The following is a 6,071-nucleotide window of genomic DNA, read 5'->3' as shown; positions in this document are numbered from 1 at the left end:
GTATATTGACGAAAGTCTCCACAAGGGGTTCATTCGGCCCTCCACTTCACCAGCTGGGGCTGGTATCTTTTTTGTGGAAAAGAAAGACAAATCCCTACGACCCTGTGTAGACTACCGAGACCTGAACAAAGTAACTGTCAAGAATCGTTACCCGCTACCTCTAGTTCCTGAGCTCTTTCAGAGATTAAAGTCAGCTTCTATCTTCACTAAACTGGACCTGAGGGGAGCATACAATCTAGTCCGCATCAGAGAGGGGGATGAATGGAAAACAGCATTCCGTACTAGATTCGGGCATTTTGAATACTTGGTCATGCCCTTCGGCCTATGTAACACGCTCGCCACTTTCCAACACTTCATTAATGACGTATTTAGGGACTATCTGGACATCTTTGTTGTCGCATACCTAGACGACATCCTGATTTTTCCCCATCCTTAGAGGTCCATAGGGGGCATGTGAGGTACGTTTTGGAACGGCTCCGCCAACACAGTCTATATGCTAAGGCAGACAAGTGCTGCTTTGAGCAGTATAGCATTTCCTTTTTGGGTCTGACCATTTCCACTACAGGAATAGCCATGGATCCCCAAAAGGTGTCAGCTATCTTAGATTGGCCCATACCCACTGACAAGAAGGCACTCCAACGGTTCATAGGCTTCGCAAACTTCTATAGGAAGTTCATTAAGAACTTTTCAGGCTTAGTTTTCCCGATTACTCAGTTAACCAGACAGGGGGTCCGTTTCCAGTGGACACCAGAAGCGCAGGAAGCATTTACGACCTTAAAGAGGTTATTCACTGAGGCCCCTATCCTGAGCCATCCTGACTCGTCTATGCCCTATATCCTGGAGGTGGATGCATCTGAGAACGCAGTGGGGGCGATTTTGTCGCAGAGGAAGGGCATTAAAGAGCTCATGCACCCGGTGGCCTTTTTCTCTAGAAAACTGACTTCCGCAGAAAGGAATTACGATATTGGGGACCGGGAGCTTCTAGCAATCAAGGTGGCACTAGAGGAATGGAGGTATTTATTAGAAGGGGCGGTACACCCAATATTGATATTCACAGATCACAAGAACCTGGAATATTTGAGGACAGCAAAGCGCTTGAGACCACGTCAGGCTAGGTGGGCACTTTTTTTTTCACGATTTGCTTTTCACATTACCTATAGACCAGGATCAAAGAATACTAAGCCCGACGCGCTTTCCCGTATGTTCGGGGACCCTGAAGAGACGCCCCGACTTGACACAATCTTGTCCTCAGGGAACTTTTTGATCCTACATTCTGAGCTCCGCTCCAAACTGCAGACTGCATCCATAGGCATGCCCGGTATTTCCTTAGTGAATCGGGAGGGGCTTCTTTGGAAAGAAGGCCAGATTGTGGTTCCCGAGGAGACCCGTACTTTGGTACTTGGATACTGCCATGACCACCCGTTAGCGGGACCTTTTGGAATACGCAAGACCCTGGAACTATTGCAACGCGCCTTTTGGTGGCCCACTATGGCCAGAGATTGCGAGAAATATGTTAAGACTTGCACCGTGTGCCGGAGGAATAAAACTACCAGAAACAAGGCCTGGGGCCTATTACGCCCACTACCAATACCTGACAGACCTTGGAGCATGATCTCCGTTGACTTTATTGTAGAGCTTCCACCCTCCCAGGAACACACAGCAATCTTTGTGATTGTAGACCGGTTATTCAAGATGGCTCATTTTGTACCCTTAAAGGACACACCGACAGCCCATGAGACCGCACAGGTTTTTATCAGGGAGGTGGTGAGACTCCACGGAATCCCCAAGGATATTGTGTCAGATAGGGGGGGTTCAGTTTACGTCTAGATTTTGGAAAGCTCTATGTGAGACGCTTGGAATTAAACTGTCATTGTCCTCTGCATATCACCCACAAACAAACGGCCAGACAGAACGAACGAATCATACACTTGAGCAGTACCTCAGATGCTACACTACCTTCCTCCAAGACGACTGGTTGACCCTCCTGCCACTAGCGGAGTTCGCCTATAATAACGCGAGTCATTCTGCTACAGGCCAGGCTCCTTTTTTCGCAAATTATGGGTTCCACCCCACTATTTTACCGGATTTGATTCCGGAAGTCACGGTCCCGGTCACGCAGGACATGCTGGGCTTTTTATCCTCTAATAGCAAATTGCTCCAAGAGGCGATGGCAAAGGCCCAGGAGAGCAATAAGAGGGCTTTTGATAAGAAAAGAAGAGGGGAGTTGAGTTTGCGGCCGGAGGACCAGGTTTGGTTGTCCACCACAAATTTAAAGATGTCCTGCCCATCGAAGAAATTGGCTCCCAAATTCCTGGGCCCGTTTCGGGTCAAACGCAGGATCAATGAGGTAGCATACGAGCTCGCACTGCCTGAATCTATGAAGATTCATCCGGTCTTCCATGTATCTCTACTGAAACCAGCAACTCCAGACCCCTTCCTGGATCGAAGGTCTAAACCACCGGAGGCAGTAAACGTGGATGGGGAGGAGGAATTTGAAGTTGAGGCTATCCTGGATTGTAGGAAAAGGGGAGGCCAGACTCAGTTTCTGGTTAAATGGAAGGGATATGGGGCGGAAGAAAATTTGTGGGAGCCGGCCCAAAATGTGCAGGCCCCAAGACTTGTGCAGAATTTTTTTCGGAACCAGGCATTAGGAAGGGGTCGGTTGGGCATCCGGAGACTGCCCGTAGGGGGGGGGCAATGTCAGGGATCCCGGCCGCTCAGCGTCGCGCGCATGGGCAGATCGCCGATTCTTCCTGGCCGGCGAACACAGAGATCGCGGCGGCGGCCGCGCATGCACAGTAGCAATCGCGGCCGCACCAATGGAAACACAGGGCGCCCTATTTAAATCTGCCCTGTGCATTTCCAAATTGCCGCAAGGTCTTGTTCCTGTTCCTGTGTTCCTGCTAGTACGTTTCCTTGTTGCCAAACTCTGCCTGTTCTGATTACACTGACCCTCTCCTGCTCTGACCCCGGCTCATTCCTGACCATCCCTCTGCCTGACCCTCGGTACCACGCTGCTCGCTACCTGCTGAACCTGGCTTGTGACCCCGACCATTCTCCGCTTGCTCCCCCTGTACCACGCTGCCCGCACGATACCGACCCGGCTAGTCTGACCTCGCTCACCCCTAGCAGTCGCCCATCCATCCCGCTCGGATCGGGGTCTGTCATCCCATCCATCCCGCTCGGATCGGGGTCTGTCATCCCCTTCACAGCAGGCTCATCCCGGGCACATACCCTCAGCGGGACCCCTCTGCGACTGCCGGGGGTGCCCAGGGACGCGACCTGGTTCCAGTCTTGCACCAAGTCCATCCCCACCATCAGGGGCCCTGTTGAAAAGGCAGACTGGGACTTAGACTCCGCGTCCTGGGAAACCCCGTGCTGTGGACCACTAGAGATCCCGTTGGGCGGAGCCTGACAGAGAGACAAAATGAGAAAAAAAATCCAGACAATCACATTGGCTGATTTGGAAAGAATTTATTTTCAAATTATGGTGGAAAATAAGTATTTGGTCACCTACAAACAAGCAAGATTTCTGGCTCTCACAGACTTGTACCTTCTTCTTTAAGAGGCTCTTCTGTCCAGCACTCATTACCTATATCAATGGCACCTGTTTGAACTTGTTATCAGTATAAAAGACATCTGTCTACAACCTCAATCAGTCACACTCCAAACTTCACTATGGTGAAGACCGAAGAGCTGTCAAAGGACACCAGAAACAAAATTGTAGACCTGCACCAGGCTGGGAAGACTGAATCTGCAATAGGCAAGCAGCTTGGTGTGAACAAATCAACTGTGGGAGTAATAATTAGAAAATGGAAGACATACAAGACCACTGATAATCTCCCTCGATCTGGGGCTCCACGCAAGATCTCACCCCGTGGGGTCAAAATGATCACAAGAACGGTGAGCAAAAATCCCAGGACCACACGGGGGGGAACCTAGTGAATGACCTGCAGAGAGCTGGGACCAACGTAACAAAGGTTACCATCAGTAACACACTACGCCGCCAGGGACTCAGATCCTGCAGTGCCAGACGTGTCCCCCTGCTTAAGCCAGTACATGTCCGGGCCCGTCTGAAGTTTGCTAGAGAGCATTTGGATGATCCAGAAGAGGATTGGGAGAATGTCACATGGTCAGATGAAACCAAAATAGAACTGTTTGGTAGAAACACAACTCATCGTGTTTGGAGGAGAGAGAATGCTGAGTTGCATCCAAAGAACACCATACCTACTGTGAAGCATGGGGGTGGCAACATCATGCTTTGGGGCTGTTTCTCCGCAAAGGGACCAGGATGACTGATCCATGTACAAGACAGAATGAATGGGGCCATGTATCGTGAGATTTTGAGTGCAAACCTCCTTCCATCAGCAAGGGCATTGAAGATGAAACTTGGCTGGGTCTTCCAACATGACAATGATCCCAAACATACCGCCCGGGCAACGAAGGAGTAGCTTCGTAAGAAGCATTTCTAGGTCCTAGAGTGGCCTAGCCAGTCTCCAGATCTCAACCCCATAGAAAACCTTTGGAGGGAGTTGAAAGTCCGTGTTGCCCAGCGACAGCCCCATAACATCACTGCTCTAGAGGAGATCTGCATGGAGGAATGGGCCAACATACCAGCAACAGTGTGCCAACCTTGTGAAGACTTACAGGAAACGTTTGACCTCTGTCATTGCCAACAAAGGATATATAACAAAGTATTGAGATGAACTTTTGAATTTGACCAAATACTTATTTTCCACCATAATTTGCAAATAAATTCTTTCCAAATCAGCCAATGTGATTGTCTGGATTTTGTTTCTCATTTTGTCTCTCATAGTTGAGTTCTACCTATGGTGCCAATTACAGGCCTCTCTCATCTTTTTAAGTGGGAGAACTTGCACAATTGGTGGCTGACTAAATACTTTTTTGCCCCACTGTATAACATTGTAAGATATTGAGGTTGACTAAAGGCAAATAGACTGCTGCAGTTGCTCCAGAGCTTAGTAAATGAGTGGAAGCTCTGCTGACATCTATTATTCAATCACTTGCAAGCAAAAATGCAGTTTTTTCATTTTCCTTGCATGTGATAAGCTCTGGAGTAACTGTACTTGCTGAGTACGTGGTCTATTTGACTTTAGTAAATTAACTCCATCGCTGCTTCTCTTTTTTCCACACTTTCCTCACTTTATTTACTTCAGATACTTCACTGTAGGTATGCCATACAGAAATCATGATGTTAGTTCTGTTGAAATCCAATCCACCAGCTATAACAGTTCTTTTTCACTTTTAGGGTGTACATATTATTTATGTAAGTTGGGTATTACATGTAAGATTTCTTGGAATTGTTCTGTTTGTAGGAGTGTACTCGTCATTTGCAGAATTCTGAACACTGCTTCATCAATTTATTACTAAAGATTAGCACATTAAAGCTGAATTGTAGGCTTGACAATTTTTGCATACTTACATTGATCCAGCTTGGTTCATTGTAACTATGCATGTGCACACCTGGCCGATCCTGGAAATCAAAGTTCCAGACACTGCTACAGTGATTGCCACTGGTTTCCAGGTCCTGTGCTGAGCAGCTATCCTGCAGCTTAGTGAACATAGGTGAGTGTTTGCTCAGGGCAGGCTCCATTCATGGATACTTTGCATTTTCACAATGAATCTAAAGCATTCTTTGATTGGACAAGGCTGAGAGGCGGGGAGGCGACTTTCCAATCACCATCTCATCTAATTGGACAACTCGAAAATGTGAAGTGTTCTCCGAATGGCACTAGTGAAGAACAAGTGACCTCCTGGGTTCACTAAGCAGGAGTGCAGCCCTGTGGCCTTGGATCCAGGAGCTAGTGGCAAATACTGTAGTGGCGTTGCCTACTACAGTGATTTCCAGCATCCACTGGGATCAGCCAGGTATGCCACGTCCAAGCTGGACCAATGTAACTTTGTGAAAATATACCTGGAATTCAGTTTTAAAATTATACTCCAGTCATAAATTCAAATTAAACCTTAAGGGCTTCTTCACAGCAAGTGCAGTGTTAGTTAGACTTGCCTAGCCCAGTCTCACCACAAGACAAGGCAAATTGCTTTGGGCA

The sequence above is a fragment of the Staurois parvus genome, unplaced genomic scaffold (assembly GCF_062004578.1).
Source record: "Staurois parvus isolate SC_StPar_1 unplaced genomic scaffold, SC_StPar_1.0 ptg000006l, whole genome shotgun sequence".
NCBI classification, from domain to species: Eukaryota; Metazoa; Chordata; class Amphibia; order Anura; family Ranidae; genus Staurois; species Staurois parvus.
The sequence above is the reverse complement of the archived record's forward strand: the minus strand, read 5'-3'. Positions refer to the sequence as shown.